Source organism: Antechinus flavipes, chromosome 5 (genome assembly GCF_016432865.1).
Source record: "Antechinus flavipes isolate AdamAnt ecotype Samford, QLD, Australia chromosome 5, AdamAnt_v2, whole genome shotgun sequence".
In the NCBI taxonomy this organism is placed as follows: Eukaryota; Metazoa; Chordata; class Mammalia; order Dasyuromorphia; family Dasyuridae; genus Antechinus; species Antechinus flavipes.
The window spans coordinates 290,129,723-290,141,549 of NC_067402.1; positions in this window are offsets into that span (position 1 = coordinate 290,129,723).

The following is an 11,827-nucleotide window of genomic DNA, read 5'->3' on the forward strand; positions in this document are numbered from 1 at the left end:
GTTGAGTGGGCTAGGCAATAAAGAAAGGCTATTTGGTACCTTAAGATCGGCTGGTCTTCATGTGTATTTGGAGATATCCCTAAAACTGGTACGTATGACCCTGGCAATCTAGAATAGTGTACATGGACGGTCCGGTATCCTACTCCAACTAAATGACTAAAATATTATTTTAGTGAATTAGAAAAAATAATAACAAAATTCATTTGGAAAAACGAAAAGTCAAGAATATAAAAGGAAATAATGAAAAAAAAACATAAAGGAAGGAGGCTTAGCAGTACCAGACCCTAAATTATATTATAAAGCAGTAATTATCAAAACTATCTGGTGCTGACTAAGAAGAAGAAAGGTGGATTAATGGAACAGAGTCGACTTACAAGTTAACAGCAGCAAATAAACATAATAACCTCTTTTTAACAAATATAAAGACTTAAGATTTTGGGATAAGAATTCATCATTTGGTTAAAAAAAACAGTTGAGAAAACTAAAAAGAAGTGTGGCAGAAACTTGGCATAGGACTGATATCTTACAACATTTACCAATTTAAGATCAAAATGGACATGTGATTTCTTTACATAAAAGAGACATTACAAGAAAATTAGAAGAGCCCAGAATATATTACTTATCAGATATATGGATAGGTGAACAATTTATAAATAAACAGAAGATACAAAACAGTTTAATTACATTAAATTAAAAAAGTTTTGTACAAATAAAACAAGTATAGCCAGGATCAGAAAGAAAGCAGAAAATTGGGGGGAAATTTTTATAGACAAGTCTTTCTTACAAAAGTCTCATATCAAAAATGTGTCAAATCTCTAAGAATATGAAGCATTCCTCAACTTATAAATGATCAAAGGAGATGAACAGAAAGTTTTCTAAAGAAGAAATCAAAACAGTTTATAGTCATATGAAAAATAATGCTTTTAAATCATTATTAATTAGAGAAATGTGTTGGGAGTCCAGCTCCTGTAGCGAGATGAAGGATGTGACAACATACAGGGCCCGGCAGAGAAATTCTGATTATGGAGTCTTCGAAGTTTATTGATCAGAGAGACAAATACATATACTTCAAATGCTCATTGGTTTGATACAAAATATCTTTTAAATTTTCAATTTTTAAAAAATCTTTTTAAATTCCTATAGCCGAACAAAATCTACTATGATGTAAATGATTAAACTCCTTAAGCCCTGAATCTTGGTTACTTAGAGATATAGTTGAGATACACATCAGAGTAAAGCTTATCATACCATTATCTCAGGTATCTTTCTCCCAATACCTTTAGTCTCCTTGTGGACAATTCTTTCCTGTCCTAAGTTCAGTCACTAGAATTCCAGTTTATAGTATTGCCAAGAATGTCTCTGCTATTAATTTAAAAAAAAAAAAAAAAGAGATGTTGTTGAGCAAGATTTAAGACCTGGGATGGATTCTTACCTCCTGGTCTACAGAAATGCAAGTTAAAACAACATTAAGATCTCATTTAAAACCTACCAATTGGAAGGGGAAAGTGACAGATGTAGGACATTGTTGGTGGAACTGAACTAATCCAACCGTTTTGGAGAACAAGCTAGAATTATGCCCAAAGATTTTGTAAACTATCTATACTGATCCAGTAATACCAAAGTGTTTAGGGAAAAAGGAAAAGAACTCTATGCCCATCAACTGGGGGTATGGAAAATAAGTTGTGCTATATGATTGTGATGGAATACTACTCTACTTAACAAATTTTAAGCTCAATGATCTTGGAAAAATGCAGAAAGAATTTCATGAAATAATGAAAGGCAAAATGAGCAGAACCAAGAGAACGTTGTATTGTTTGAAGAATGGCTAAGTTATTTTTTTTTGATTTTTGATTATTTTTGATCATTTTAAGTACTCTAATTATAAAGGACCTATGAAGAAAGATGCTATCTGCATCCAGAGAAAGAATTGATAAATAGAAGTCTGTATAGAATAATTGTACATACATACACATATAAACACACACATATGCATATGTGTATGTATATTTATACACTTATTTGTGTCTAATGGGGGAAGAGTAGAGAAAAAGGGAAAAAAAAGAAATTTATGTAATTTTATTGTATATTTGAACAGAATAGCAAACTGCATAGTAGATTTTCAGTTTCATGTACAATCATCTTTTTTATTGTATATATTGCATGTATTCTATGTATTGTATATATTATTAATATATACTATATTATTATAATATGTATTTTATTGTAGTATATGTAATATTTACTATTGTATTATATATTAAAACAATATACATTATTATTTTATTCTATAAATATATATTAATGTAATGTAATGTATAATGTAATTAATATAATGTAAGACTTCTACATAGGAGTTATAAAGGAATATGATCCATCTGGAGATAATGGTTAGTTAAGCATGCAACAGTTTTGTTTTTTTCCTTTTATTTACATTTATATATTAATTATTACATTATTCCTTTAAAGCATTTCTATTGTACAATTTTTCTTAGCTGTGACCCAATTGGCTGCTGTTTCTACTTCAGGTTCCACGAAGAATGATGCTACGAAGGTCTCAGTACGCACACGTGGGGACTTTGTTTTTGTCTTCAGTGCCCTTGGGACCCCCACATGCTCAGGAGTCAGAGGGTCCAAACAGGTTAGTGACTTTTCTTGAACAATTCCAGACTTAGTTTTGTAGGAGAAGCGACGCTGTCCATCCCTAGCATCCATTCCTAGTTGCAGAGTTGATGCTGTCCATTCCCAGAATCAAAAGGTGGGAGAAGCGGCCCGGGGAAGCTGACTGGGGAAGCTGACTGGGGAAGCTGGCTGACTTTTTAGTTCCTTCTAATGGAATGATGCCGAACTGGTTTATCATCTCACAAATGGCCCCGCCTGAGTGCTTCAATGACGTTTCGGTCACTCTGATACACAACATTGGCGGGTTCTGCAAAATACCTTGTGGGGGAAGCAGCGTTTGGACTGCTGTGAGCACAGCAAGAAAAACACTTAATCTTGCTTGAGAAATACCTGGTGCATAACCAACCATTATCTTTAGATAGGAGTAACAAACAAATCTCACAAAAAGTCCTTCCTGCTGAGTGTAATGTTGAGTGCACACCTACCAGACCAAGGACATCAGTGTTTGGAGGCGCTCCATCTACTTTATAAAACTCAGAGCAGTCTCAGATGACTTTGAACGAGCCTTCTGTTAAGTGCCTACTGTGTGCCAGGCCCTGGCATTGGAAAGACACAATGAAATGACCCCTGCCCGCTTTGGATAGATGAACAATTTATAAATAAACAAGAGAGAGAAAACATTTTGAAGACACTAAATTAAAAAGGGTTTGTACAAATAAAACAAATGTAGCCAGGATCAGAAGGAAAGCAGAAAATTGGGGGAAATTTTAAAGAAAAGTCTCTTTGCAATAGACATCACCTTGGTCCTGTCTGTAAGCTTCTGTGACGCCAGCGTCCTTGCTGATGAACACAATTATCCCCCCCCACACACACACACAATTTTGCCATCTTTTTTCTGGTGGAAAAAAATTCAATGTTTTAGGATCTCCTTTTCAGGAACTCTTTATGCTTTGGGAAGTCTTGTTTTCTACGTTTATTCATTTGTTTGTTCGTTTTTTTATTTCAAGTGACTTTTATTGGTGCACCATTTTTACATCTGTAATCTCTGGATGTGAAGCAGGATGGCATAGTGGATAGAGAGCTTTCTAGGAGTCAGGAAGATAGGTTCAAATCTCTCTCCACACACCTTCCGGCTTATGTGACTAGGGATGAGGGGGAGGACACAGAACCTCTCAGTTTCTCAGGCAGTTTTCTAGAGAGGTAAATTGAATAATAGGTTCTCTCAAGGGGAGAACTACAGCCTCAGACCAGAACAAAATTCTATTCCCTGCCACATCTTCCAAAGTAGAACCCTTTCTTAAAAGTTAAGCAACAGCCAACTTCTATAGTGACCGTGACTTTATGCAATCTTGTATGCAGCATTGCGCCCCAGGAATCCACCACCTTTCTGTGAAATGAAGGAGAGATACCTCATTATCTCTTCCTGGGATTATTTCTGCTTATCCAATGACTTAGAAAATATTTCCATTGATTTGTGATTTCCATTTCCACTTTGTTGTGATTCTTTAGTTTGAGATGTTAGGGAAGTCTGGATTGATGTATTCATTCATTTCTTTGTTTATTTTTAGTGTTTTAAAAAAAATTTTTAAGTTCCAAATTCTCCCTCCCTCCCATCCCTTTGCTACCCATTAAGAAGGTAAGACACATGATATCTATTATAACTGTGAAATCATGCAAAACGGGGTGTCTTGGAAGAACAAAACCAAATTCTTCTCTGGAGTTGGAGGCATTTGGAGAATCGGGGATATGGACAAATGTAACGATTTTATCCCATTGATCCATCTCCAGAAAAAAATTGGGGTCTGAATGTCAATCAAAACATACTATTTTTACTTCTATTTCTTCTTTCACCATGTGACAAATATGGAAATGTGTTTTTTATGATGGCACGTACGTAACCGATATTAAATTGCTTACCATCTTAGAGAGGGGATAGTCAAGGAAGAAGGAAGAAATGTGTTTTATGTGATAGCATGTATGTCACCGATATCTTACCATCTTAGGGAGGGGGTAGTCAAGAAAAAAGGAAGAAATGGGTTTTATGTGATAGCACGTATGTCACCGATATCTTATCATCTTAGGGAGGGGGTAGTCAAGAAAGAAGGAAGAAATGGGTTTTATGTGATAGTACGTATGTAACCAATATCTTATCATCTTAGGGAGGGGATAGTTGAGGAAGAAGAAAGAAATGTGTTTTATGTGGTAGCACGTATGAAACTTATATTAAATTGCTTACCATCTTACGGAAGGGGTAGTCAAGGAAGAAGGAAGATAGTTTGGAACTCAACATTTAAAAAAAATGAAAGCTAAACATTGTTTTTATGTGTAATTGGGAAAAATAAATTTCCATTAAAAAAACTGACTTTAAATTCATCTTTAGATATTAGCTATTTGATGCTGGACAAATCATTCTTCAGTTTCTTCATCTGTAAAATGGGGCTGTTGTGAGACCCAAATGAAATAATAATTGTAAAGGGCTTAGCACAGTGCCACGCACATAGTAGGTACTATATAAATGTTATCCATTATCATTATTATATAGAGAAGTAGACTCAGTATTGGGATCTGGATTCAAATTCTGCCTTTCCTAGTTGTATGAACAAGGATAGGTCAATTTCTTCATCTATGAATTAGAGATCCTAATCCTTACAAGTAAGGCCATCTAGCCCATCTTTTTTATTTTTTATTATTATTATTTTTTTTTACTCTTAATTGGGGTCAAGTGACTTGCCTAGGGCCACACAGCCAGGAAATGAGAGTCTGAGGTCACAGTTGAACTTGGGTCCTCCTGACTTCAGGGCTGGTGCTCTATCCACTGCACCGCCCAGCTGCCCCTAGCTTAAGTGTCTTATCCAAGGTTATACCATGAACTGATGGTCAGTGATCTAGGAGCCTACAGGCTCCTACCTCATGTGGAAACCCAATTTTTCCTTTGATGCGTGTGCTCATAGGACCTAGATTTAATTATAACGAGAGCTGACATTTATACAAAACTACTATTAAATTGAAAATAAAATAAATTAAATTAAATTGAAAGTCTACCCTTTCATTTGACAGATGGGGAAACAGGCGGTGTATAGGTTAGGGGGCTTTTCAAGGACATACAGAGAGCGTGGGAGGGAGGGTTTAAACGCAGGTCCCCTGACTCTGAGCCCCCTGCAATGTGGTCTGGCCTGCTCGCTGGCTCCGACGGCCCCGGGGTGGGTGGGTGAGCGGGTGGTGGGAGCCAGCTGCTCTCCCTGGGGACCCTCGGCCTTGGGGGGGGAGGCTCCCACTCTGGTTTCCTGGCAGCAGAGCCAGCCTTGTGATGCCAGAAGTTCCCAGCCCCGGTGCATCCCCTGGGGTATACCCTTCAGTCCTCGGCCGAGTCACTCTTTCCAGGGCTCCGGTCCACAGGCTTCTATAAATGGGCATGCTGCTCTGGCTGGGGAAGAGGGGATGGAAAAGGAGAAAGTGGGAGTCAGTGAGAGGAGGGGGAAGGAGGGGGAGACCGAGGCGGAATCTCTGCCCATGAAGACCAGCTGGCTGGCAGCTTGTGAGCCGTGAACGGCTGGCACGGGAAGGAGCAGCCCGAGAGCCAAGGGAGGGGACCCTCTTTCCCTTACTGGAAGGGTGACACAGAACGGCCAAGGGCGGGACCCGAGCTCACAGCTCTGACTCAGCTTTGGATCGCTGGTTCCCCCGAAGGCCAATCACGGCTCTTTTCTGCATCTCCCTTGTCTGATCTGTCAAACAGAGGAAGGAAGAAAGGAGAGATTTCGCTTCTGAAGGCCAGGCTGCTTCTCAGCCTGGAGGCCCTTGGGGAAGATATTGCCTCAGTTTCCAGTTTTGTAAATTGAAACTGGAGGGACCTTGGAAAGGCAGCCTGGGATCACATATTCACACCCTACTCTGCGACCATGCAGGGTGGTTAGGACGTCGCTTCTCTCTCAGCCATCAGCTTCCCAGCCCATGAGAGGAAGGTTCATTGTTGTTCGATCCATTTTCAGGCGTATCCAATGCCTTGTGATTGCATTTGGGGTTTTCTTGGCAAAGACACAGGCGAGGTTTGCCATTTCCTTCTCCAGCTCATTTTACAGGTGAGGAAACTGAGGCAGACAGGGTGACACAGCTAGGAAGTGTCTGAGGTTGGGTTTGAACTCAGAAAGATGGATGTTCCTCCTCCATGTGCCTCCAAGGCTGGCCACCTGGCTGCCCAAGTCAGGCCAATGGTAACCCTAAGACCTCTCCCAACTATCTGGGCAGTGCCATGCTCTCTAAGGTCCTTCCTGGCTCTAAGATAAGATGGTTCTTTGGCTTGAGCCCAAAGATCCCCTTAGTCAGTATTTCCTGGGGGCTCATGATGGGTCTTGTTCTGGGCACTGTCCTGTTGGGGAGAAAGATACCAAGAACCAGTCAACTTAACTAGCTTTTAGGAAGCACCTCTATGTGCCAAGGACTGTGGTTAGCAAAATACAGAGCCTGCCCTCAAGGAGCTTCCCCCCATGAGGAAAAACAATGGGAAAGGGCTCCACACAAACAAGAGAAATTGGTGATATCCACAGAGAGAAGGCACCATCCTTAAGGGGGCTGGGAAAGACTTCTGGAGAAGGTGGGGTTTTAACTGGGGTCCGGACAGGGAAGCAGCCAATGAAAATGATAAGAACACCAATGATACCAATCACATAGCACCTTAAGATTTGCTTTAAATATAAGCCTCACAACTCTGTGAGCTAGGTGCTATTATTAACCCCATTTTACAGGTCAGGAAACAGTATCTGAGGCAAGATTTGAATTTGAGACACTCACACATTGCTGGTGGAGTTGTGAGCTGATCCACCCATTCTGGAAAGCAATATGGAACTACATCCAAAGGGTTATCAAACTGGTCGTACCCTTTAACCCAGCAGTGTTACTACTCGGCCTGTATCCCAAAGAGTCTTAAAGAAGGGACAGGGACCTGTGTATGCAAGAATGTTTGTGGCAGCCCTGTTTGTAGTGGCTAGAAACTGGAAACGGAGTGGATGCCCATCAGTGGGAGAATGGCTGAATAAATTGTGGTATATGATCTTATGGAATATTATTTTTCTGTAAGAAACGACCAGCGGGATGGTGTCAGAGAGACCTGGGGAGACTTACACGAACCGATGCTGAGTGAAATGAGCAGGACCAGAGATCATTATATATGGCAACAACAAGACTATACCATGATCAGTTCTGATGGCCGTGTAAGATGATTCGGAACAATTCCAACGGACTTGTGCTGGAGAGAGCCACCTGCACTCAGAGAGAGCGCCGAGTGTGGATCCCAACCTAGTATTTTCACCTTTTTGCTGCTATTTGCTTGCTTTTTTTCCCCTCTTTCTCACTTTTTCTTTTTGATCTAATTTTTCTTGTGCAGCAGGATAATCATGGGAAAATATAGAGAAGAACTGCACGTATTTAATATATATTGGACCACTTGTCATTTGGGGGAGGCATGGGGGCAAGGGAGGGAAAAATTTAGAACACAAGGTTTTTCAAGGGTGAATGTTAAAAACTATGTGTATATTTTAGGGGAAAAGCTATTATTTTAAATTTTTTTTAAGATTCAGTTCTTCTGGACTCCAAATCCAGCATTCTAGTTGCTGTACTTTCCAGTTGCCTCGCTGTAAATGGGGAGAGGGGAGTGAGGTGTAAGAAGAGTGGGCAAGTAGGAGGGGTGCATGGGAAAGTTGTTATGAGAGATGTTATAAAGTAATGGAAAGTTGGGAAGGAGGGAAGTTGGCTTTGGGGAGAAATGAAATCAGATTCAAAGGTGCTGAGTTTAAGGAAGCAGCTGGAGCCTGCAGTTCAGGAGAAAGATTAGGGCTGGATGAACACGCCTGAGAATGTCTACAAAAGGATGACAAATGAATCAGTCTAGAGGAGCTGCTGAGGGCACCACATGACACGGTCACAGGGAAGAAAAGGGTTCAGGACCGAGTCCTGCGGGAAGCCCGTGAGCTGAACGAAGAGGCAGCAAAGGCGAAGAATGGTCAGATAGAGGGGAAAGCCAGGAGAAAATAGTGTCATGAAAACCCATCGAGAAGAGATCATCCAGGACAGCAAGAGTCAAAGGCAACAGAGGTCAAAAAGGACAAGGATGGAGAAAAGGCCGTTGGATTTGGCCATTAAGAGACCAGAGAGGGGCAGCTGGGTGGTTCGGCCTGCAGAGCGTCATTTTTGTCAGGAGGACCTGAGTTCAAATTTGGCCTGAGACACTTACAAGCTGTGTGACCCTGGCCAAATTACTCAGTCCTGAATGCAAGGGTCACCTCAAATGTCTCCAGAGAGGAGAGAGACAGAGACAGAGAGAGAGAGACAGAAACAGAGAGAGACACAGAGACAGAGATGGAGAGACAGAGAGAGAAAAGAGAGACACAGATGGAGAGACAGAAAAGAGAGACAGAGACAGAAAGAGAGAGAAAAAACCAGACAGAAAGGAGCACAGAGAAACGAGAGAGAGAGAGAGAGATAAAAGAGAGACAGAGATAGAAAGAGACAGAGAGAGACACACAAAGACAGAGAGAGCCTTGATGTAGATTCCCAGCCTCTCCCTCAAAGAAGGCAGCACGATGTAATGGTAAGAATCCTGCATGTGCTGCCAGGGCACTTGGATTTGAAACCAGGCTCTGATGAGCTATATGATCCCAACAAGGCATTTTCCTTTTCAGTCTCAGTCTCCTTATCTATAAAATGGGGATGATAACCACCTGAATCCCTCTCTTCAAAAACCTTGCAGTACCGTAAAAATTGGGGGTAAATCATAATCTGCCCTTAGAGAAAAGAGCAAAGCAGGATGGAAGCCCGAGATGACTTTGCATTTCCATTTTGACACAGTTCCATTTCACCCATTCCTCCAATATTTAATAAAGGAGATAGATCATATATGTAAAAGCACTTAGCGCAGTGTCTGGCACATAGTAAGTGCTATATAAGTGCTTATTGCCTTCCCATTTATGCAGTACCTATTAGGTGTAGGGCTTGGTCCAGCTCATTTGTCTGTGCTAATGAGCAGGACTGCCGCCATGCAGAACGCTCCCTCCCTCCATCAAAACAGCCCCGGCACACCCATTGCACTCCCAGACTACAAGCTCTTGGGTAATCCAATTTCTCCTGGTCTTCGTTCAGAACTCTTGTGCACTCTGGGAAGCCTCCCACGGTCCCGAGATGTTAACGCCAACCCTTCTTTCTTTATTAAATCCTTCTGGGAATAGCCTAAAAGTTTGGAAGGGAGAAGAGGTTCCAGGAAACAAAGTCCTCTGAGTGATGACTGTTCCACAAAGTGGTAAAAACACTCACAGAGAAATAGAAACTGGCTATACCTGAGTTCTCTTTCTGGGAAAGGAAATTCTCCCATATCGTTCCAACCCGCCCCTGTCTTAGCCTAGAGCCAGAACTGAGGAAAAATCCCAGGCTAGTGAATGGGCACTTATTGTAGCTTCTGGGGAAGAGGTAAGGGACTTGGGTTGCAGGCTTGCCTCTACCGTTCAGTCAACAAGCATTTAGAAAGTGCCTACTAGGTGCCAGGCAGGTTCTTGCTGAAACCCCCTGGTTTCAACCCCCTGGCTATTGAGACACCTCCTTAGATCTAGCTCTTTCCTTCCCCCCCTTTTTTTGAAGCAATTGGGGGTAAATGATTTGCCCAGGGTCACACAGGTAGGAAGTGTTAAGTGTCTGAGGCCAAATCTGAACCCGGGGCCCTCCTGACTTCAAGGCTGATGCTTTATCCACTATCCCCCCCCCTCCTTTTAATAAAGGTTCATAACAATAAATGTTTTGCATCTGGTTATTCTTTCTCAGATATTATTCTCCAGCCTTGTAGGTGTGTCCAACCTTCCTTTATTCCTTTTATATAAAAGTGAAGTCCATCTCATACTTATTCCCTCCCACTTCCTTCTCTTCTTTTCAAACCAAACATGAGAACTTGAGTTAGATCTGCCTTGTTCCTCTTTTTACACCAGTTTGTTCCTCTTTTTGCCCTTCCTTTTCATCCTTTTCTTTAAATACTCAGAACAGAACCAATCCACCCTCAGAACCTCCATGTTTCTTATTTCAAAGTTTCCTTGGATCCTTATGTTCCCCTCTTAAAGTTCCTACTCAACACTGGCCTTTTCATCAGAAATGCTTGAAAATCTTCCATTTCACTAAAGAACCACTTTCCTCACTGCAGGATTATACTTAGATTGTCAGGATCAATTATTCTTGGCCATTAAGTATGATTTCTGGAATATTGTGTTCCAAGATCTTTGATAGTTTTCAGTAGAAGCTGCCAGGTCTTGTGTGATATCGATTGAAGTTGCTTACTACTCGAACTCCTTTCTGGAAGCATGTAGTATTTTTTTCTTTTCTAACTTTATTTTGCCCTCTGGCTTGAATAAATCTGAAGTTTTCATTTCTTAAAATCTAATATGTAGGCTTAAATGCAACCATGTTTTTCAGAGAGTCTAAAGAATCAAATTGGTTCTTCTTGACCTGTTTTCAAGATTAATTGTATTTTATATTAAATATCTTACTTCTATTTTTTCTTTTTTTGATTTTGTCTCTTATTTCTACTTTTGGGTAGAGTCTTTGATTTGTTTGGCCTACTCTGGTTTTCAAGAAGGTCATTTTTTGAGTTAGATTGGCCATTTTCTGTTCTAAAGCATTTTAGTGTCTTTTCAAATTTTCCTCGAGGAACTTTTGTTTCATTTTTTAAAATTTCTTGCTTCATTTCTCAAATGAGAGAGACAGACCACCATGTTACCCAAGAGGAAATTCCCTAAAATTTCTAGGGAGCTGAGGGAGAAATCAGCAAGCTGTTGAGCTGGTTTCCCCTATATAATTGTTCTTGCATGTCTGTTCTTTTCCTCTCTGGAGTAAGTTCTCAAGAATGGTTGGAGCCACTTGTTCCCTGTCTCCAAGAAAGAAGTTCTCTCTTTACCCAGTTTCTCCCATCATCTCCCCTCCTTTCCAGTGACACACAGAATAGGGTCAACATTCTCTATAGCACTGCAGAGATTTGTGCAAATATTCCAGGTTTGAACTAGAGGTTACCTGATGGTGGGGAATTTTAGGCTAAAGGAGATAGGTCACTAGGCTGAAGTAATTTTGTGTCAAAGCTGGGACTCAGGCCCATTCACTCTTTTTTTAAAATTTTGCATATATTTTGCCTCCATTTTTTTTTTTTTTTTTTTTTGCTGAGGCAATTGGGATTACGTGACTTGCC